This window comes from Sarcophilus harrisii, chromosome 1, assembly GCF_902635505.1.
Source record: "Sarcophilus harrisii chromosome 1, mSarHar1.11, whole genome shotgun sequence".
NCBI classification, from domain to species: domain Eukaryota; kingdom Metazoa; phylum Chordata; class Mammalia; order Dasyuromorphia; family Dasyuridae; genus Sarcophilus; species Sarcophilus harrisii.
The window spans coordinates 91,616,700-91,639,396 of NC_045426.1; the positions used below are offsets into that span (position 1 = coordinate 91,616,700).

The 22,697-nt window shown below is 38.8% G+C and overlaps 1 protein-coding gene across 9 annotated transcripts in view; it reads right to left on the reverse strand.

Moving 5' to 3' along the window:
- MAP4 (microtubule associated protein 4) overlaps nt 1-17,804 on the reverse strand; it is a 205,729-nt gene extending 187,925 nt beyond the window's left edge. For 4 of the 9 annotated variants that reach the window (XM_031960964.1, XM_031960954.1, XM_031960982.1 and 1 more), the window contains exon 1: nt 17,735-17,800. The gene's annotated coding sequence lies outside the window, so the exon portion shown is untranslated. Of the gene's footprint in view, nt 1-17,734 lie in introns of all 9 variants that reach the window. The other 5 variants (XM_031960989.1, XM_031960997.1, XM_031960973.1 and 2 more) reach the window with 3 other exon arrangements.
- Between the last annotated feature and the right edge of the window lie 4,893 nt (nt 17,805-22,697).

The window sequence follows — 22,697 nt, forward strand, 5'->3', positions numbered from 1 at the left end:
AAACAATCCCTGTCACAAGGGGAGGGCAGTATTAGAATTTTGTTTGTTTTTTAACTTCAATAAAGCCTATCAACTAAAGAATGAATGGCTAAAAGTGACTCTGGTAATTAAATGTAATGGAATATTATTGATGGTTATAAAGATTTCTGTGATCTGCTGCAAAATAAAGTGAGCAAAAACTAGAAAACAGTGTATATGCATAACTACAAATATATGACCTGCATGAACAGAAAAAATTGAATACTATAATTATTAGTAGCAAGATGAATCTTGAAGATGAGCTGATATACTGCTGGCCTCCCACACTGCAAAGGAAGGAGTATATGGGTGTGGGATACTACACAGAGATACAATCAGAAGTGGCTTAGAGAAATTCTTTTTATAATCCTTGATCCTTTTTTTAATTCTTTTTTTAAAGAGGCAACTTGATGGGGATGGAAAAAGGAAGAAAGAAGAAATCAAAGTGATTTATTCCTTTTATCTTTAAGCATGTACAGCTTGTCTTCATTGACAGACTATAAGGTCCTTGAAAGCAACAACTATGTCATTTTTATCTTTATATAACCAGAGCCTTAGTACACAAGAATATAATAAATGTTTGTTGAAAACAAGATGCTAACTTCACTAAGATTCTTATTATTTTAAAATGCCAATGGTCTCAAATTCTACATAAACCTACTTTTTATCCCAAAGAGTAATAAATTAATCAACCTTATGAAAAAAGGGTTAAGAATCAAGAAGGCTTCATAAATACATAAAAAGACACAAAACCTGAAAAATTTGAGCACATTTTCCTGTGTATAAGGAACAATTCACATATATATACACTATGGCAGTTCTTCAGAAATTAAAATGTCTGAAATTATTTTTAAAATTCATCTGATTTTAGTTGTATTTGGTTTGCACAACAATATCAATTGACATGAAGGAAAAACTACAGTTTTCTAAAAAGTTAAATATCACATGTATAATTTTCTAATAGTGACTCTCACTCAGGGACAGCAATACTCTAAAAAGAGTATTTTATATTTCATTATAGCCAGAAAGAAGACAACCTCCAGGGCTCTGACAACTATCAAGGAAGGAGATTTCTGGAAGTCAGGGGAAAAAAAAGGAAAAGAAAAGACACACACACACACACACACACACACACACACACACCTACCACCATCACCAGCAACAACAATACTACACATTTTCAGCTCCTCCTTTTGGAGTAAAAATTTTGCCCTACATGCCAAAGCCTCATCAATTTATCTTGCTCCACCTAGCTCAACTATGCTCTTTTCCAAACTAAATAGGTTATTTTCACTTAGCAATTAAGACTAATTAAACTACAAAATGACATTTTAATTAACTGATGGAGGAAAAAATTGTCACAGAACTGCTGAACATATAGGAACGAGAGTAAGAAGCAAGAATTTTTCATTTAGTGTCAAGATCCATTTAGTATCAATGTCAAAGTGAACAACTTTAAAATTCTTATACAACTGCTTGATATCTTTTTCTGACTGAAGATCAAACTAAAAATAATATTTGCTGAAAGGCACCTGTTCTGAAAATCAAGTTATTACTTTAAATAGCCTTTGCGAGAGCAAATAAGCCCAGAGCTAAAAGGCAAAAGCTGCCTCCCCTCCACCAACCAATGTTAAAATCTTGCACATGAAGTGGAAGGGTCATTGAAATCATTCGCACTCCAGCCCTTCATGGTTCATTTTCCATGCGGGAAGTTTTTGCCGTTTCAGAGTTCAAATACTCAAATTGCTAACTATTAGTCAATTTATTCAGCCTTTAATCTACAAATCAGGTCGTTCCTAATATCCCAGACTTCATCCCTTCTCTTTTACAGCCAAACTTCTCCAGATTCTATACTTCTCCTTACCTCCCAATTCTCACCTTTTTGCCACATAGTTTCTCATCCAATCATTCCATAAACTTCTCTCTAAAGAACTCCTGAACTATAAACGTTTTTTTCTAATAGTTCTGATTCTACTTGAACTCTCTGCAGCTTTTTGATACTGCTAGCCTTATCCATCTTTATTAATACTCTTTCCTCAGTTTTTTGTGATATGACTCTTGGAGAAACCATTTACTCAAATGATTTTTTAATTATTTTTTAAGGATAATTAACTTAATTTCTTAAAAAGATCTATTTTAAAAAGTGATCAATGAAACAGACTAGACAATGAAGAATAAGAAATAAACTCAATGTTCTTTGATAAACTGGAAAAGTAACTCACTAAATGATAAAACTAGGAAAACTAGAAAGCAAGATTGCTTTCAACTCCCTGGGAAAGATTTAATCAAAAAAAAAAAAAAAAAAAGCCACCCCCAACAGCTAAGTGGTCCATTGATATGAACAAATCTACAATGATATGAACAGATCTACAAGTTTGAGTACATTGCACAAATTTTCAGAAAAAGTCTAAAAGTTAAGCTTATTTTCCCCCTTCTTTCTCTTTTAAAAATTATTATTTGATACATAGGCTGTTCCAGGCACTGTACTAAGAACTTTCAAATATTACCTCATTTAATCTATACAAAACCCAAAGGAGAGAAATATTATCCTTCTTTTACATCTCAAGAAAACTGAGACAAACGGGTTAAGTGTGAGACCTTTGGACTTAAGAGGGATGAAATTAAAAGTCTTTAATTACCCAACCACAGAAGTGGCTATCCTATCAAAAAGGAACCCTTGGAATCAATACTTTTAAGTCCTAATGACCCATTGGCTGAGTACCATAGAGGTCCTGACCTATCCAGAACTTGGAATTCTCCTCCTCCCTCAAATTTCCATCCCTGACCACATCATTACTCTTCTCTTGAAGGTCACATTATTTGGATGTTCTTCATCTGATTCCCTATTGGCTGAGCGCTCTCCTATCTGAAGAGTCTGATTCTCCCAAGTCTTCTCTGATCATATTCCTTCCAAATTTCCCCAATATGTTTTCTTATTCCAAATCCCCCAAAAAGGTGAAAATACTGTGCTGTGATCCACACTCAGTCCCCACAGTCCTCTCTTTGGATGCAGATGGCTCTCTCCATCACAAGTCTATTGTAATTGGTCTGAATCACCTCAGTGTTGAAAAGAGCCAAGTCCATCAGTTGATAATCACATCATCCTATTGCTCTGTATGATGTTCTCTTAGTTCTACTCACTTCACTTAGCATTAGTACATGTTTTAGTCTTCCCAGGCTTTCCTGAAATCAGCATGTTGATCATTTCTTATAGAACAAAAATATCCCATTACATTCATATACCATAATTTATTCAGTCATTCCTCAACTGATGGACATCCTACTCAAGTTTCCAGTTGCTTGGCACTATAGAAAGAGCTACCACAAACATTTTTGCACATGTGGGTCCTTTTTTATGCTTTTTGGGATCAAAGGGTATGCATAGTTTGATAGTCCTTTGGGCATACTTCCAAATTGCTCCCTAAATTGGCTGGATCAGTTCACAACTCCACCAACATTAATGTCCCATAACATCCCAATCTCCCCACATCCCCTCCAACATTTGTCATTATCTTTTTCCTGTCATCTTAGCAAAACTGAGATGTGAGGTGGTATCTCAGAGTTGCTTTAATTTGCATTTTCCTATCAATATTTAGAACATTTTTTCATATGACTAGAAATGGCTAATTTCTTTAACTGAAAATTATCTATTCATATGCTTTCACCATTTATCAGTTGAAGGATGGCTTGTGTGCTTATAAATTTGTGTCAATTCTCTATATGAAATGAGGCCTTTATTATAACTCTTGAATGTAAAAATTTTTTCAAGTTTTCTGCTTCATTTCTAATCTTGGCTGCATTCATTTTGTTTGTATAAAAACTTTTTAATATAATCAAAATTATCCATTTTGCATTTCATAATGTTCTCTGGTTCATCTTTGGCCATAAATTCCTTCCTTCACAGATTTGAGAAGTAAACTATTGCTTGTTGAATATTTTTCTCACGTAGACTGGCCACTCACATTAATAGATTTCCCTTGATATGTCTCCCTTTATATACATGGAAAAAATTCATTTTGGTTACCTTTCCTGTTCACTAACCAAGTTATATAGGCAACTTCCATTTTATTTTGTTTTTTTCTTGGGGAGGATGGAGTAGAGGAAGGAAATACATACTTATGCATACTTAAAATAACTTTTTAATTAGTCCATTGAAAAAGACTAGATCATGAAATATAAATCATAACCACATCAAACCAATGAAAATCTGAGCATTGATTACTATCTTAGATCTTTGTGTTATCCTATATTAACATCTGGTTTAAAAAAAACAAACATTCTTTGGTTTAAACAAACCACTAAAAATCCAAATTCAATCCAATACAGAGGCAGAAAAAAACAAAGCTTATAACCTAAATAAAAGCTTTAATCCTAGCACTTCAGGATTTTAAAAGGTCTTTGAAGGTCATCTTATTCAAACTTACCCCCATCTCTACTTGATACCTGAGCTCTCAAATTCTACTCAAAAACTTCCAAGAATGGAGAACTCAAAGGAGAGTCTATTCCTTAATAGGGTAACATTTTTTATTAAGCAAGTTCTTACCCCTACCAAGAGGACAGTATGTTTCCTGAACAATTCTCTAGGCACAAAACTGTTACAATTTACCAAGAGTTCAACCACCTTTTAATGTTGCTATGTTACTATATTAATTACTGTGTATATTGTTATCTTGATTCTATTTTCTTTATTCTCCATTAATTCATAGAAGCATTCTCATGCTTCCTTGAATTCTTTATTCATTTTTTTCTTAGAGGACAATGTTATATTATTACTCATAATTTTCCTCTCCTTTCTAGAGGTCAAAGAATATCCTCTTTCACCTATATAATTAAATCTGGGAGGGGAAGATTCTTAGGGTTTCTGGCTAAAGCATATATGTGTGTGTGTATATAGATATATATATATACACATACATATATATGTATAGAGAGAAGGGAAGTGATGGGGGAGGAACAGGGAAATTATTACTATATCCTGAATTTGGTTAGATCTCAATTACGTAAATATTTGGTTCTAATCTCCCTTGAGGACATGAACTGACAAGGTGGCTCCAGGTGAGAGAGCAATTGCAACCTAACCTTAATCAGTGAACACATATGGACTCAGTCACGGCTTTAAATTGCCAATAATATAAAACCACTTTTGCCATTATATTTAAAATAATGAATTTCACTAAATAGCAGTTTCTTTCCCTTGGTCCCATGTGGCTCTGCTGCAGTCAGGACCCGTGGGAGGGAAAGGAAAGAAGTCACCATCTTCACTCTCTCAATCCCACATACTTCCCCAATGTATAGGTTGATTGTGCTCCCAACTAGGATATGTTAAAGATATTTCTGGTCAGCTGTAACTACTCTTGCAGCTGGAGGGTTTCTCCTGTCCCACTCCTTCATAATTGCATCTCTAATTAGTCCCCTCTCCTCTTGTAAGAAGAGAGAATTCAAAATAGACATAAGTTCTCCTCCCAGCCCCTAGGACCCTCGGAGGGGCTGATGGAATTAAATCCTTTCCTTCTTTTTCAGGTACAAATTCAGTCTTTGGCACACACAGTCTTCAATAGTGCCTTCACCAATTTTATCTTTTGTCACCCCAGATAATACCTTATCATCCTTTTCTTTTTCCTTGCTTTTTCCTTATATATTTTGGCAGTTCGTTCCAATTACATAATTTATCTCAAGGGACTATCTACCGGTATTTTCTGATCATTTTTCTCATTTCTCTCAACAAGGGCTGGGTGGGACTGGGCCACACCCATTGAACTTGGACAGAATCTAAATTCCAAAACACCCAAACATGCCAATTGTCTCCAATTGACTTCAATCACCCTAGAAGGCCTAGCCAAGCCTATCCTGTCCAGAGATCCAGAGTTTAAGACTCCAGGCCTCACAGGGAGCTTATTTTCCTGTCCAGAGATCCAGAGTTTAAGACTCCAGGCCTCACAGGGTCCTGTCCAGAGATCCCTCCAGAGTTTATGACTCAAGGGCCTCACAGGGGGTTTACCTCCGGGTCACTGCCCAACAAATTGCTTAACTGATCTGTCCTCCACCCAGTGGTTGGAATTTTTACCTTTTACGAGGGAGTTTCTCCCTTTGCTTTGCTCCGAGTTTCTCCACTTAGAGTCCACTTTACCTTGGGGAGTAAGGAGAAGCACTGGACGCTGGCAGACTGCCTAAATCAGGGCAGGGCGCCACCCCACCAGCACCCCAAGGGTTCACCTACTCACCACAAGTAGTGTGATCCCAGACAAGCCCCCAAAACAGTATGGTTCAGATACCATTTAATAAAAAAGCTGGAGAGATCTCTAGAAGCAAAGCAAAGTTATACGTTCTCCCGTCTCAGCAGTCAAGCAGATAATCAAAGGGAGGAAGCCCCATTGGGGGCAGGGTCAATACTTTTAATCCCTAACACAAATCCCTAATGCCCCTCCCACCACTGACCCTCATCCTTATTGGCTGAGGATCTTACATTCTAAACTCAGGAACTACCCAAGAAATTGAACTTGACCAATAAGTACATAGTTGCTCATATTTGACTGAAACAGACATTGATGTCATAGGAGGATAACAAGGGGACTTAAGTATGCCCTTGACTTAATGCTTAAAGTCCTTCAGGCCTACTCAAACTTTGAAATAGATGAAGCCTTACTCAATTTTCACAAATGTCTTGAAAGATCTCACCTCATCTCATTCAGCAGGTATATATATATATATATATATGCGTGCATGCGTGTGTGTATAGATATAGATATCTATACACATACATATATATGTATGTATAGAGAGAAGGGAAAGGGGGGAAGGACAGAGAAATTATTACTATATCCTGAATTTGGTTAGATCTCAATTATGTAAATATTTGGTTCTAATCTCCCCTGAGGCCATGGACTGACAAGATGGCTCCAGGTGAGAGGAGATACTTTGCCTCAATTGCAACCTAACCTTAATCAGTGAATACATGTGGACCCAGTTAAACTGAATTCCACAGCTTCCAGGGCCCTCTCCAGTCCTGATCTATGGCTCTGGAGGGAAAATGAGGCAGGTGACCTTGCCCAGTCCTTCCCTCACTTAAATCTAATTCACTTGCAAGTCATGGCAGTCAACTCTCTGACGTCATGGTTCTCTTTGAAAACAAAGGATAAACAACTAAGGTAAATACTTTAATTCAGTTTCTTTTCCATCCAATCTGTTCCTTCATACTTGGGCACTTCAATATACATAAAGATAGCCTCAGGAGCATTTTATCCATCTCCACTCCTATGACCCTCAGCTGTTCCAAACGTTCTTTTGCTCTCCAAGTTTTCTACTCCTTCCATATCACTCCCACTCCCTTCACTCTCAGCACAGTACCTCACACTTCCCATTCTTAAATAAATTCTTCCAAAATAAGCTGAATGAAGTGAGTAGAACCAAGAGAAAAACCAAGCTATACAGTAACATTGTGACTTGATCTTCTTTAACAGACTTACCTCTTCTCATCCATACTATGATCTAGGACACTTAGTAAAGACTTATGATGTAAAATGCTATCCATATCCAGAGAAAGAGCTAGGAAGTTTGAATGCAGATTGAAGTACACTATTTTCAATTTTTTGTCTTAGGGGAGGGGGTAGAAAGGAGGCAGTAAAGGAGAAAAAAAAATTAGAACTCAAAATCTTATAAAAATGAATGTTGAAGGGCAGCTAGATGGTGCAGTGGATAAAGTACCAGCCCTGAAGTCAGGAGGACCCGAGTTCAAATCCAAACTCAGACACTTAACACTTCCTAGTTGTGTGATGCTGGGCAAGTCACTTAACTCCAATTGCCTCAGCAAAAAAAAAAAAAAAAAGAAAGAAAGAAAAAAGTTGAAAACCATGTTTACATGTAATTAGAAAAATGTAAAATGCTATTAAGCGGAACCAAAAAAATATGTAACTATCCAATGAAAAAAATACATACTAGGTCATTTAATACTAAGTAGTTAACGAAAGAGGGTATATTAACCCTGGCATATAGGGTATATTAACCAAGTCAAGAAGCTAACAATTATCTCAGTGACTATAAAATAATATGCCTCAAATTTTACTTGTAGAATGACAAATATATGATTTGTTGAGGGGGGAAAAAAAAACAAGACCACCAGGAGCTCGTTGGGCCCCTTCATAACATTTCTCCATTTTATCCACCATTTCTCCTTTGCTCCAGTCTCTAAAGATGAGAGATGCTTTCTTACTAGAGCTTACTTTTTTACTTGTATCACTGACGTACAGTTCCAATAATCATTCCTTCTTCCTCCCTCACCTTTAGTTTAAAATCTCATGAAATGAAAATTTTAAAAACTTGAAATTTCATCTCATATTTTGACAAAAATTACCAGAAAATGAAAATAGATGTTTAAGGAGTTGTGGCAAGACAGGCAAACTAAGATAGGGTGATGAACTGGTCCAAGTCCTTCTGGGAAACAATTTAGAATTATATTAGAAGAGCCATATTAAATTACTGCACATATCCTCAAACATACTAATACCACTACCAACTTATACACTAAGGAAAACAGAGACAAGGGGAAAGATATCATCACATCACTAAAGTACTTTACCTACTGTCTCATTTTATCCTCATTAGAAGCCTAGGAGGTATTATTATCCCAATTATATAGAAGAGGAAGGCAAACAGAGGTTAAATGACTTGCGTAGGGTTACGCAGCCATTCTGAGGTCACATTTAACCTCCACTCTTCCTAATTCCAGGTCTAGCAATCTATCCACTGTTTCCTAAACACATGTAAAAAAATATTTATAGTAGGACTTTCTAGAAGCAAAAAAAACTGGAGGGAAAAAAAAGTGGATACTCATCAATTAGAGATTCATTAGTTGTTGTATAAATATATCAGATTATCGTGCCATAAAATAAAAATTTTTTAATTTTTTAAAATTTTTAAATCCTTTACAATTCTTTTTTGCCTTTCTTTTCCAACTACCTGGCACGGGCAAGTAATATGGACTTAATTTCTATTAAATATAATTAGAATAATACATTAAAAAAAAATCTGTTCTATTAAAAATTACCTAAACATTATTATTCCAAAGTATTTTAATCTTCTTTCATAATCCCCAGAAATATTCAAACTTATCCCCACTACAGCTGGCTATTTATCCCTTTTTTCCAATTATTTTTATCAAGCCTCAGTTTCTCCACAAGATATTCTCTATCTCTCAAAACATTTATATACTATCTCAGATCCCAATTTGACTATTTGTGTGTCTCGTTCTACCACTGCACATTTCCTGCATACTCTGAAGCACCTAGCACATCTCATATATATGTAGTGATACTCACAAATATTTGAATTTAACCTACTATTGTAAAATGGAAAAAAGTAACACAAGACTAGTAATAACTTTACTACTAAATTACTATGTAACCTTGGTCAAGCCACAACCTCCTCTGGGTCTGTTTTCTTCATTTGTACTAATAAATCATTTAATAGTGGTGCTTTCCATGATTCAATTAAGCACTAATTCACCACCTGTTACATACAAAATACTGACTATATTGAGAGCAATAAAAACATGGTCCTGATTTCAAAGAGCTTTTATTCTGATAACAAATGAAATAGGTCAAACACATAAAAAAAGTTTAATACAAATATAGGAAGAAGTGTACTGAGATATTTAGAAACAGGCTATCAATTCCTGGAGGGGGGGGGAGGGGGGGTAAGGAGGATATGTGTGAATATAATTGAATATTATTGTTCTATAGGAAATGAACAGGCTGATTTTAGAAAAGCCTGATAAGACTTACATGAACTGATGCTGGTGAAGTGAATAAAAACAAGAGAACATTGTACACAGTAACAAGATTATGTGATGATCAACTGTGACAGACTTGGCTTTTTTCAACAATGAGGTGATTCAAGGCAATTTCAACAGACTTGTTTCTGTGTATGTGAGGGAGGGAGAGGGGGAGAGAGAAGGAGAAAGGGAGGGAGGGAAGGAGAGAGAGAGAGACAGAGTGAATGTGTGTGTTGGGGTTAAACTGACTTGCCTAGGATTACACAGCTAATAAGTGAAGTATCTGAAGAGGGATTTTGAACTTGGGTCCTCCTAACTTCAGGGCTGATGCTCCATTCACTGTGCCCATCTAGTGCCCCTAATTCCAATAGGCTTGTGAAGAAAAGAGCCATCTGCATCCAGAGAAAAGACTATGGTGACTGAATGTGAAGCATATTCTTCAGGTGAAGACGCAGCACAGTGTCTTCACCTTTTTTGTCGTTTGCTTCTTTGTTTTTTCTTTCCTCATTTTTTTCCCTTTTGATCTGATTTTTCTTGCACAGCATGATAAATGCAGAAATATGTTTAAAAGAATTACACATGTTTAAGCTATATTAGATTACTTGCTGTCTAAAGAAGGGGAGAGATGAGGAAGGAGGGAAAAAATTCTAGAACACAAGGTTTTGCAAGGGTGCATATATTTTGACAAATAAAAATGAAAATAATAAAGTTCTATTCACCTCCTTAAAAAAAAAAGTAATCACAGACAGCAATCACTATGTGTTTGGGTGAAAACACCATTACAGACAAGAGATCATCCTTTAATAATTTGCAGCTACAGTCAATCTTTGCAAGTCAGTCTACTTGGCAATGGCTCTCATGCTCCTTGGCCAGAGCCTTTGACAATGAGCCACCCTCGCCTCTGTTGTGCAGTGGTCAGAAGCTATGTTACAACGCTGTAACTTGGGCTTTAGAATGTCCTTCAAGCATTCCTCCTGCCTTCTCCTCTTGCAGTTGCCCCATTTCTGTGAGCCAAACAACAGCTGCACGGGTAGCCTGCTGTGAGAGCCCTTCTCAGTACATGTTCACCCTAATCAAGTTGTGCTGCAAAGGCCTAGGTGACTAGCGACATTCCAGCATCTCATCTTGCTGTTTAATTATAAATATGCTTGCATAAAGCACTGATATCACTGCTCCTGAAAAACAAACGAGATGTCCGTGCCAAGTTCAAGACTTCTAATCCTGACAGTCGTTATCAGTGTTTTACAAGCCCTTAAGAGTCAGCTCTAGATCGATGCTCACAGACAATGCCTGCCATGCTTTGTCCCAAAAATCTCAAAGGACCCATGGCCTTCCTGGTTTGATTTGTTACTCTGTTCTCATCTCACACACCATTTCTCAGCTCATGGGCTAGCTAGATAGGAAACTCAGTTTCAGATTCCTTCAATCTTCACTGAAGATGCAAGGTTGATGCTCAACATTTACATAACTGGTAGCTCCTTTATTATGTCTCCAAGACCCTTAATGTTCTTAGAAAGATGATTTCCATTGATGTTTTACAACATCATATTATTACATATTACGAATTTTTAAATTCCAAAACCTTTGATTTTCCTTTTATTTCTTCAGTTGTAAAATATGGTGTTTTACTAGACGGTCTCTATGGTCCCTTGTAAATATAAAGGTCAGTGCATCTATAATAATAAAAATGTGCAGATAGTATTTCCTGAAGGGGGTAGGGAAGGAAAGTTGAGAAGAACATGGAATTGTCATTAAAACAAGCTAACAATGATAAGATCTATCAAATCCAAAGAGTCTGGCAACCAACAAATTTAAAATATTTACTCAGAAAATTTCCTTGGAGGGCCAAAAATGTCCCGGGTTCCTTATTTGCATCCTGGAATTTAATTTTGGGGAAAAGATTGAAAAACAGTGTTTTTGTAACATATACCTATTTCATTTTAATGGTAATAATGAGTAATTTATATAGGATAGCATTTACCCAAGCCAAATTTATGTAATAAATAGCCTTAAGATTTATAACTATTCCAAAAAGTTCACTTTTTTTTTTTTTAAAGCAGTGGCCAAGATCCAAGACTGATAATGGTATTGAATGGTTTTTATAAAAGCCAGTAAACAAAATACACAAGTTTTAATGTGGGTTCCAAAGATCTATTAACAACTACTTATCCATGTCTTTGGAATATGACCAGTGCACAGAAGAACCATCTTTTACAAAGAGATCATTTTAACAGATTAACTAGAAACTGAAAAGTTATAATACTTTTTGAAAATCAAGCAATCATTTTTAATGTTTAGTAGTGTCAGGGCAGGTCAAAGGATAGAGAAGAACAAGATCAGATCTTGAATTTTGAAGACAATGAGTAGTCTGTTAGGCCCATTTCTTTGTGATTTAGTCAGAAACCAGCAGGAAAAAAAAGGGTAAACCTGATTTCCAAACTAAAAGTTGAGATTAAGTATAAAGTTAACCAACCAGTACACTTTCAACTATCAGTTACATAAACTAGATCCTCAGATTACAAAGAGTTGTGGGTTTTTTTTAATAGTTTTAAAAAATCAATTTGTAACTGGAATTCAGAGGAAATTTTCCCACTGACCTATTATTATAAACATGGGATTCCCTAAAAACCTAATCACCAAGAAACCTACTTAGATAGTATTGCAACAATTAGGTTCCAAAGTGTAGCCGTTTTTTTTTTTTTTTTAACTTGTAGTATTGTAACCAGTACTTAAGGAGTTTTTATTCTAGGTCCTAGAGACCTGGGCTACTTTGCAAAAGGAAAACAGCATCATTGTACAGCATTTGGAGAGCCAGCCTTGGAACTAGGATGACCCAGAGTCAAATCTTACCTCTGACACATCCCAGTCACTTAACTTTTCAGTGATCTTGGCAATTTTTCTTGGAAAGATGCAAAAAGGTGCAATTAGACTGTTCTTATCTGGGTGGCAGTGAGATGTCACCATAGATCACTCAGCCTAAAGTCAGTAAGACCCAAGTTCAATCCAATCTAAAATGCTTACTAGCTGTGTGATCCTGGGTAAGATACTTTGACCTGTCTGCCTCAGTTTTATCAACTGTAAAAATGGGGATCAAAACAGCACCTACCTCACAGGACTGCTGTGAAAAACAAGTTAAGATAACATTTGCACAGTGAGCACCTATCAGAGAAGGCATTTAAACCACAATGAAATCACAGTCCTAATAAATGGATGAGGATAAACAAAAGGAAGAGTTTCTCTCCTTTTCTGGCTAGACATTGGACAAAATTCTGCCGTAAGATTCCTCCCTTCCTTCCCCCCAACTGCATTCTACCTTGTCCAGAATTGAAATTATCTCTCCCTTCATCACCCCTTACATAGACTACTGCACTGATTTAATTATTTTCCCTGCTTCAAGCCTCTAACTTCCAATGTGTATATAAATCTCAGATCTAACCAAGTCACTCCCCCAATCACCTCCATTGGTTGCAGATTACTTGTAGAATCAAGACCAAATTCCAATGGAAATTAAAGTCCTTCTGAACCTGGCCTCATCCTAGCTTTCCAGACACACTACTGTATATCACACCTTTCAGTCCATCCTGACACTTTGCTTTTCTTGAACACCTCACTAACTCCCAACTTTGGTGACTGTGCCCACTGCCCCTCATGACAGCAAGGCATTGCCTCCTTATTGCCACATGTTGAAATTCCTAATTACCTTCAAAACTCTGCTCAAGAGCCATTTTCTTTATGAAGCCTATTCTGATTTCTCTCAAATAATGAGCTTTCTAAACTTTGTACATATTTATACACACACATATACATATGTGTTTGTATAGAAAATAAGTTTCTTGGGGGGAGTCTGTTTTCTTTGTCTTTTTATCCTCAGGCTCAACACAGCATCTAGCAAACAGTTAAATATTTAATAAATGCTTGTTGATTGATTGACTGCTAGTCTCTCAGTCAGGTTAGCCTGGATTCAAATCATTCCTCAGCTGGGTTAACCTTTATGTGTTGCAAGCAACTCCCTAGGGCTTATCTACTAAGTCTTGGTCCATTTTTATTCTCTATTAATAAAAGGAGTTCCCATCCAGATGAAATCAGGCATTTCACTTAAAAAATTTTTTTAATGAATTACCTATCTTACAAGGCAATTATGATTAAAGCACCAAGAAAACTATCAAGTGATAGTAATAGAAAATTAAGTTACTATTGACAATCCAAGATAACATCTTAGGTGGAATTTCAAGCAGTCTGACAAAGTGAAAGTGAAAATATTAACTGAAGCACAAGAGAGAAGATGATGGAAGGGGGTGAGATGAACAGGCCATCAAGTCAAAGACAACCTTCATTGTTTTGCAAAAATGGATCAAAACTTAAAACAAACCAAGAAATATAATAGGAACTTAAGTAAAGTCCCACACTTAAGTGGGCCATAAAATTGTATGCCAAAGTATGCCAAGTATGCCAAACCAAACCTGGGAACGGGGAGTTCAAAATCTAGGTTCCATCTTTGAAGAGGGACATGGAGGCTAAAGGAACCAAAATGTCTCAAAATACAATCATATGAGGAACAGCTAAAAAAACTAAAAACATTTAGCCCAGAGAAAACATATGAGAAACACTGTCTTCAAATATATGAAAAGTAGTCATGTAAAAGAATTCTGTGTAGCAGCACTAGGTCGAATGTGCAGAGAACTTGTACTAGAGAAACAGATATTGAGACAATGTGAAAAAGAATTAACATTTACGACTATCTGAAAATAGAATGGCCTTCATGGTTCCTGGGTGAGCTCCCTATCTATCACTGGAGGTGTTCCAGACCAAGTTAAGTGACCATGTTTTAGGTGCTGAACAAATTTTAAACTTCTCCAAGCTTCTATGAATTCAACATTTATTATTATAGAAAAGTCCAGAATGAGAATTCTGCAGATTTTCTCACTCTTATGCTGAAACTTTTTAGCTGAAAGTACTGGCTGAAAACAAAAAAGTTCTCTACTTGAAAGAGGCTATCCCACCAGGAAGGGAAACCTTATCTATACTGACAATATTGACTTGTTGGTCAGTTATTTGATACAGAAGAGACTGCTTTACCTCAAATAAAGCACAGGACTGAGAAGGCACCAATCTTAGTTGCAGTAACTGACTTTTGAGTCTGGACTTGGCCAAGTTACTTCATCTCTCTGCTCTGGCTGAGAAAATCCCTATATCATCAAGATTTGTTTGAATTAATGAGTACAAAATGCTTTAAAAGCAAACAGCAATACATGATAATTTAATCCCTAAGAAGGTAAAAGGTATGAAAACTAATTTCTTAAAAGACAATCTAAATGAGACTGGGCTCTTGAAAAATCACAAGATCTGTTTTATAGAGGCAAAAAATATTTTTTTAAACTTGCACTATCAAAAAACTAGACTGATTTTTATTCTTTAAAATGTCCACAAAAGTTCCATAATATTCACTTGAATCATTTAGCCCAGTAAATTAGCCTAGAGAATTCAACAAGAGTATAATCTGCCTATATATCTCAAATAAGCTGTTACTATCCCTTCCCTGCCCTCACTGTCCTTAACAGTGAGGGCACTAAGTATCAGCATCAGCAGTAAGGATGACACTAATCTTTTATAAAAGTAGCATGCAAACAAACAATATGAAACTAATGAGGCTTATTTGGTTTACTTTTCAAAATGATCAAATTAAATAAGCAGCCAAAATGTCTTTCATTTTCAAAATGTTCCCATACATTCAACTGTATTTAAAAAAAAAAAAAAACCTTTTCATCCTTGATATTAAAAACATGATATCAAAGATCATATTTAATATTAACAATTACAGAGAGACTACAGTCAGTGAAAAGAGATGTTTCTAGAATTTACACCCATTGCTCCTAATTCTGCCTTCTTGAGCCAAGTAGAACAAATTTAATCCTTCCACAGGACAACCTTTTAATTATTTAAAAGCAAATATGTTTACTCCTGCCCTGTCCCCACATTTCTTTATTCTTTTCCAGAATATGCCCCCCTCCCTTCAATAGACCCATGATTTCAGGGCCCTTCACCACAATGGTTACTCTCCTCTGAGCATAATATCTGAAGGATAAGAAGTTGTCTTCCCAATGAATTTCCCAGGAGAGTACCTGGACCAACAAACACCCAAACATTCCTGTATGTGATAGGTCTCTTCCTCTAATGAAGATGTATGACTCACCAAGCCACCAGATAGATGGAAATATCCCTTCAGGACACAGGCAGTTCCCTCTGCTTTAATTTCAAGCTTATCAAACAACTTTCTGATTTTATTTTCTAAATGGAAGGAAATACTCTTCTTAGTACATAAATACCATTGTGATCTTCATGACAGCTATGTCTTCCATCGTAAGATAATAAATCAGAAATTCTGGTTTATGTCAATCTCTACTGAGTTTGGTTAGATTTAGAGGCCCACAGAAGGACTGTTGGTTAAAAAACTTTCTGAAGTTTTTCAAACTAAATCTGAAAAGGAAAAGCTAAAACTTATCAATTCCTCCTGGAGGAAAAAAAAATGAGGTATATTAACTTTAATGGGACATTAAATCTACAATTTAAGGAAAGCCTCAAATGAGAGAGTAGTTCAATCCTAAGATAGTAAAGCAAAGTCTAATGATCAGTGGCAGGGATAATATTTGCTGGATGTCATCTTGCTTAGCAACTTAGTAGCTTCTAAACAGACAACCTATAACAGTTGAAGTATGACAACTGGTCCTCCTAAATCCAAGCGATCAGCCAGGACTCAAGACTGATTTATAAAAATAGCTGTAGCTACTTGTGTTTGAATCTTTCTCGGCCGATGACTGGGCAGTGTTACCCTATAGGCCCGGAGTCAGCTGTATCTACTCACCACACCCATTTTTCACTAGCCCGGGGGAGGGAGGGTTGGGAGCCAGAATCTGTAGCAAATGCTGCTCCCTTATCCTGGGCCGGATGACCAAATTACAAGCACAAATACCCCCTGATGCAATGCCACAACCATCTCTGGGAAAGAGTATAGGCAGCTGCCAAAAGTGCAGCAAGCAGGGAAACGGGCGGGAGAGAGAGAGACAGAGAAGAGGCAAAAACACATTGCAAAGGACTGCAACCACAGGAGAGTGGCGAGAGGCCCTGGAGAGTGATACTGTAACTAGACCAGGGAAAGAAAGGAGCGGTTTTTCCAGAAGAAAATTATCGACATTAAACTTTCCCAAGAGCTAAATTCAGTCAGCATCTATCCCTTCCCCCTAGCACCCTACACACACACACACACACACACACACACACACACACACAACCAAACCCCAAGGGGAAAATCACTGCCCACTCCAAAAAGAAGCCAAGTCTATGGACCGTACATTCCTTCACTAGAACGAAGTCCCCAAGGTCCCTATCCCAAGGCACTTACTTCTCTGGAGGGTATCCCCTTCCAAAGCAAAAAATGACCGCCCACCTCCTAAAGGCAAGGGGCGAAATCAAAGCCCATCCCTATGGATTAGACTGCTAATGCTTAGCACCGTAACTGGCTAAATAAATGTTTATTGAATTGATGCCCAAGTGGCAAATCCCACATTTGTGGCGTGATCCCTGGAGGTCATCCCCGCGATAGTCCCCCAAAGCGTGAGACTCCTTGCTCGACCCCATCACCCCTACCTACGATGGATGGTGCTTCCATAGGGCCATACAGCCGCCACCATTCCACAGAGCCCAAATCTCCCCCGAGGCTCATCGTTTAGAGACCCTCCCCCACCCCTGCCCAAGACCCACGTGCTCAGCCCCATCCCAAGGGCCCCAGGGGAGCTCTGTAAGTGGGGACCCCCCCAAGGCAAAGAGCTCCTGAACTCAAGCCGCGGGAGGTCGCACCTTCCCCCCCAGACCTCGGCCTGAGGAGCCCCCTGTCTAGTCTGGCCCAGCGTGCTAAGAACGACCCCTCCCCACCTCCTCAGAATCCCTAGCACCAACCTTGGGTCACGCCCCAGAGCGCCCCCTCCCCTCCTTTAGGGGCGCTCCTTTCCAGTATAGTCACGCCTCGCGAGCCCCCTCCCTACCCAGGGAGACGCCCTGGGAACACCCCCTCCTCTCCTCTCTGGGGCGCCCCGTCCCCGTCCAGAGTCATTCCCCTGGAGCGTTCTCCCCTCTTCCCCAGGCGCGCCCCCACCCTGCCTCGGCTTACACGCCGGGGGCGCCCCCTCCCCGCCTCGGATCACGCCCGGGAGGGGAGCTCCTCGCTAGCCTCCGGTCACGCCCCGGGGGCCCGGATTCAGCCCACCCCGCCCAGAACCGCCCGCCCTGCAGCTCCTGCAGAAGCGCTCCAGAGATGGGGATGGCGTGGGTCGGAGACCCAAGAAGGGGACGTGAAAGAAGCGGGGGGAGCCTGAGACCTAAGCCAGCCTCCACCTACCCGCTCCCGCCGCCGCCGCCGCTGCCGCTGAACCAAGCCAAGAGACGAGCCAGCCGGGAGGGAGGGGGCTGCGGGCGAGGGCGGGGAAAAGGGAAGCCACTTCCTCCTCGTCCTCAGCGTGGGGAGGGTCCGAAGGCAGGGCCTCTGAGCCGCACCCTACCCTGCAGACCCGCACCCCGCAGGCCAATCAAAAGGGGGTACCGGCAGTGCGGCGGACCAATCAGAACTCCCTCAAGCTCCCTTCCCTTCCCTCCCCCCTCTCTCCCGGCCTCCCTTCCCCTCTCCTCCCCCCCACCCCCCCACCCCCGCCCTAGTGTCTTACCGAGGAGTAGAAGGAGGGGGAAGGGGAGAGGGGGAGAGAGAGGTGGAAGGCGCTGCGGGAGCCACGGGGCGGAGGAGGAGCAGCGGCCTGGAAAGGAGGAAGAAAAGGGGAAGCTCTGGGAATGAACAGACTAGTTTGGGAAGGACAGGGCTAAGGGTAAGGGAAGGATCATAGGAATCTAATGCAATTCCCCCGTTTTACAGAGGAGGAAACTGAGGCCAGGAGGGACCCAAAGTCCCCAAATGGTAGGGGGGGGGGAGGGCAGAGACATGGGAGACCTTTTGAAAGACTTTCTCCAGAGTAAGAATGAAAAATGCGGATGGGAAGATCACCAGGGGTGTAAAAGACCCTGAAAAGGGACGAGCCAAATGTTTATAAAATCAGAGAATTTATAACTAGAAAGAACCACGTCAGATAGCGGGAAGGGAGTGGACACTATTAAGGAACTTGGAGTAAGACAATCCGGGATTCAGATCCCACCTCAAACACTATTGGCCCAGTAACACCGTGGGCAAGTTATTTAAACTCTATGCACTTTAGAGCGCAAACTGAAGGGGTTAGATGTAAGGCTTTCTGGTCTACACTCATGATCTTTTTGGTCTCGGGACTCCTTGCTCCTTTTTTTCATGACCCTAAAGAGCTTTTGTTTATATAGATTAAGATCTATCACTATTTGCCATGCTAGGAATTAAGACATCTTGGTGTTATAAAAAGTTTTGACGTCTCAGATACCCCTGAAACCCTTTCAAGGACTGAGAACAGTTTATCTAGTCAATTCCTTTCCTTTTCAAAAATGAACAGAGGTCCAGAAATCCTAGTCCAAAAGAATCTTGAAATTTTCCAAAACGTCCTCTCTAAACAGTTCCTAAAGTGATGTTCCTACAGCAGTGTCTAAATTACTCACTTTTCAAAAAGCTCTCTAATGGCTTTAGGACAAAATGCAAATTCTTTTATTTAGCATTTAAAAACCTTTCATTTCGTGCTTGCAACCCTACCTTCCAAGCTTTAATTGCGCATCATTCTTTCTAGCCCCCTCATAGACCGGCCAAATTGGCCCACACTGGACGTCCTGTCTCCCATCTCCACACATTTCCACAGCCTTTCTCTTTATTACTGTCTCTTAAAATTCCTGGCTTCCTTCAAAGCTCAGCTCAAGAATAATCTCCACCCAGTAGTCTTTTCCTGGTTCCTGTAAGGGCTGGTGCCCTGTCGCCACCTAACTACTTTACTTTGTATATATTTTATGTTGTTTTATATATAAAATGTATCTCTTTTTTTGCTTCTCCACCCCTGCAGAGAATATCAACTCCATGAAGGCAGGGATTATTTCATTTTTGTTTCCATATCTCCACTGTATCTCTGTATCTCCACACTTGGTGCTTCAGAAATATTTGGTGTTTGTACTTTCTGAAGGGCTCTAATTGTTAGTTTTCCAAAAATCGACAGAATGCATGGACAGGTTCCATTAAAAAACATGGGAGCAGAGAAGGACCTTCTGATCAATCATTAAACATTTTTGGATTTTTTTCTCAATATTACTTAATTTTTCCAATTACTTGTAAAGGTAGAATCAACATTTTCTTCAAAGGGCCTACTTTGGGCCAGGTACCAAGCTAAGCACTGGGAATACGAAAAGAAGCAAAAGACAATCAATCCCTGACTTCTAGAAGTTTACAATCTAAAAAGATAACATGCAAATAAATACATACAAAGCAAGCTACATAAAGGGGCTAAATAGGAAATAATTAACAAAAGGAAGATACTAGAATTAAAATGGGTTGAGTTGATTGAGTAGGAAAGTGAACTGTTAAGATCTGTGCTTTAAGAAGATCCTTCTAGGGGCAGTCAAGTGGTACAGTGGCTAGAGAACCAGCCTTGAAGTCAGGGGGACCTGAGTTCAAATTCGACCTTAGATACTTAACATGTCCTAGCTGTGTGACCCTGGGCAAGTCACTTGATCTTAATTGCCCCAGGAGGAAAAAAAAAAGGATCATTTTGACTGCTGAATACAGAATGGATTACAATGAAGAGAGACTTAAGGCAAGCAGATGCAGACCCACCAGTAGGTTATCCTAGTAGTCTAGGAATAAAGTGATAAGGTATTGCTCTAGAGTGGTAGCAGTGAGAAAAAGAGAAGGAGGTATAAAGAGGATGTCCCAAAAATGAAATCAATAGGCCTTGACAACAACTTGGATATGAGAGTGGGGTGGGGTAAGGGAGAGTGAGGAATCGAGGACAACTCCTGGGTAGTGAGCCTGAGGAACTGGGAGGATGATGTGGCTGTTGGAACACAATTCTCACCAGCCCATTCCAGTGGGGGACGCCTTCACATGCTTGGGTCAGACTCCCTGTAACTCACCGACAGATTTATGGCCCTTCAATTATTTTCAATAGGATGTGAAGATTGCTAAAGCAGATGGAGAGTGTATCAAAGATGCCAACGTCATCCATTGTCCCCTAGGCCATCAGCAGTCCATCTGACTTGTCCTGCCCTTGGACTTTGATTACTCAGGAAAAGACCGAGGCTGATAACTTTGTGAAACTCTGCTTCACTTAAATCTAATTCATGAATGAGTCAAGACATCACCCTATGATGTCATTGGTTCTCTACAATAAAGGACAGAAAACAACAATAGGAATGGCAGGAAGGGAAGAGTGTTGGGGGGAGGAGAGTAAGGGAGAAAGATTATGAATTCTATACAGGACATTTTACAGAAGAGGAAGCAATAGTGGCAGAACCAGGATTTGAATCCAATTTCTCTGACACCATTTTTCCATGCTGTTGCCAACAAAATCCTTGGCTCACCCTGTCAAGTAAATTTGCTTTTAAGATTGAGTCAGTTGGCTCTTTTCAATAATGAGTTGATTCAGTCCTATTTCAATAGACTTGGTGATGGAGAAAGCCATCTGCATCCAGAAAGAGGACTATGGGAACTGAATGTGGATCCCAACATAGTATTTTTACCTTTTTTGTTATTGTATGCTTGGGGTTTTTCCCTCCTTTTTTCCCCCCTTTTTGATCTGATTTTTCCTGTACAGCATAATACATGTGGAAATATATATATATATATATATAGAAGAATTTTATATATTTAATCTATATTGGATTACTTGCTGTCTAGGGAAGGGAGAAATAGGGAGGAAGGGGAAAAATTTGAAACACAAGGTTTTGCAAAGGTGAATATTAAAAAGTTATCTTTACATGTATTTTGAAAATAAAAAGCTATTATTTAAAAAAAAAAAAAAACAAAAAACCAACAACCAAGATTGAGTTAGCTAAGTGGTATAGATCAGCACTGTGCCTAGAGTCAGGAAAACCTGAGTTCAGATGCAATCTGAGATACTTTCTAGCTGTGTAATGCTGGGGAAGTCTCCCAGCTTCCTTCAGCCTCAGTTTTCTCATCTGTGAAATAACAATAGCACCAATCTCCCTTGTTGTTGTGAACATAAAAGAAGTACATAGTAACAAATTTATATGATGATCAACTGTGATGGACATGGCTCTTTTCAACAATGAAGTGATTCAAAAAGTCAGTTTCAATAAACTTGTGATGCTAAATGATTTGAATGTGGATCCAAAGAGAAAACTATGAAGACTCAATGTGGATCAAAGTAAAGTATTTTCACCTGTGTTGTAATTTGTTTACTTCTATGTTTTACTTTTTCCTGTTCCCCTCACTTTGATCTATTCTTGGGCAGCATGATGAATATGGAAGAATTGCATGTTTAACCTATATCAGATTGCTTGATGTCTTGGGGAGGGGAAGACAGAAAGTAAAGTTTGGAACACAAGGTTTTGCAAAGGTTAATATTGAAAACTATGTTCACATGTATTTGGAAAAATAAAATACGATTTAAAAAAAATTTTTAAAGTCACAGAATTTTCAAAGGTGGGATTAGAATTTATAGCTCTTTTCTCCTCCTCCGTCTCACCAATAATCCTTCCAGTGCATGATGCCTGTGAGAGGCATCTGTGAGTGCTTCAGGTAGTATCTGTGAGAGACTATTATTTCACCCACTCAAACCCCCATCCATATGAAAAACTAAGAAAATCCAATTAATCAATGAACATTTATTAAGAGCTTAACATATCCCTGCACAGAGCTCTTATATTCTCAGTTTGGGGGCTATCCATTGTCCTACATGAACAAGAATTGTTTTGAACTCCTTAGGAGACAGATGCTATGGAAATTCAAAGTGTC